The following is a 1,625-nucleotide window of genomic DNA, read 5'->3' as shown; positions in this document are numbered from 1 at the left end:
TGTGTGAAGTGTGTATTGGTCTGGAATGGGAAGCACAAAGCTGTGGCTGGTGGGAGGCAGCAGCTGGGGGGTCCAGCCCAGTGGGATGGATGCTGCAGTGGGGAGGCCCTCCCAAGGAGATGGGAGAGCTGTGGGATGTGGCTGCCCTGCTGGGGAGCTGCCCATGCCTGCAGGCTGAGGGCCCTTCCCTCTGCCATCCATGGGACACCCAGGACAGCCTGTGTGGGGAAGGTGCCCAGCTCAGCTCTCTGAAGCAGACAGATCCCTCTGCTGCTCAGGTGGCTCATGGGCACTGGATCTTTGTGCTCAGCCCTGCTTCTCCAGCTGTTTGATTTCTACAGGAAATGTGTCCAACATGACCTAAGCCTCCATTTGCCTCCTGGCTGGCTCTGCAGGGCCAGCCTTTGGGGTTTTTCCTTTCCTCACTACACCCAGAAATTAAGGGGTCCCTTAGTGCCCTCCCAGGCTTTCTCCCCCTGTTTTATCCTTCTGGTTGGAAAGCATCAGAATATTTTTCCTGACCCTGACTGTTCCTCTTTCCACAGTTAGTCTCTGGTCAGTCAGGGAGGAAGTTCATGTTTTGCTCCTTACAGTCATTTTGGCTGCATTTTGCATTTAACTCTTCAGTGTATGGGTGCTTTTTCCATCCTGGGGCTCTGAGGGGAGCTGCACCTTACAGTGACTCTGTTTGCCAAAGCCTCTTCTCCCAGGCTGGCCTCTTTTTCCACAGCTCTGGGCTGAGGAAGCAACTCTGCAGCTCTTTGTAGGAAACCTGAACCTTTCAGACATGCCTCTGGAAGGCTGAAATGCTGATACTGAGAATGTGATTGATGCATTCCAATAAATCCAGATAGCAGTGAGTCAGCAACTGAGACTTGTCCACTACAAAAAAAAAAAAAACAAAAACAAAAACAAAACCAACAACAACAACAAAAAAGCTTGTTTTGTGAACCTGTGTTTTCCAAATTTCCCTCAGGGTTCAGATTTTCATTTTCATTTTCATTGTTGCCTCTTGCTCTTAAGAGAACTTAAATCAGTTCTACTCCCTAATCTTGCTCACTCTGGCAGAAGGCTGCTTTATTTGATTGCACAGTGGCACATATACAAGCTTGGCAATAAAACTTGCTTTAGGAAGACTGGCAGAGATGCAGCTGAAACCCTTAAAAATGGGTCACTGTGATAATGGCTGGCATTTAATATAATTTACTTTCTAATACTTGCATATTGCAGCATGGCTCAGGCAGGTGTTTAGCTCTGCCAGACAGTGCACAGAAAGTCAAAGTTGGTCTAGCTCTAGGAGCATCCACCTCCAAGCTCTGTTTTGTTGGATTTTTTGGAGGTTTTTGTGTCTTTTTTTTAAAGAAAAATTAAGTGCTATAAAATTATTAACTTAGCAGTTGAGGGGAGCTACCTCAGTGTCACTTATAAAACTTAAATGGATGTTTTATTATTTCTTTTTCTATTTCTTATTATATTTTTCTATTAATTTATTTATTTCATATATTATTTATTTATATGATGTATTTATTTTTATTTATTACAAGTTGCATTTACAGTCCAGTCCCATCCCGTGCTGTGCAGCCCTTTGGGATCTCTGCAGCCTTGGGACAAGGAGTGTCCAGGCC

Source organism: Zonotrichia leucophrys, chromosome 9 (assembly GCF_028769735.1).
Source record: "Zonotrichia leucophrys gambelii isolate GWCS_2022_RI chromosome 9, RI_Zleu_2.0, whole genome shotgun sequence".
Taxonomy (NCBI): domain Eukaryota; kingdom Metazoa; phylum Chordata; class Aves; order Passeriformes; family Passerellidae; genus Zonotrichia; species Zonotrichia leucophrys.
Note: the sequence above shows the minus strand (reverse complement) of the source record.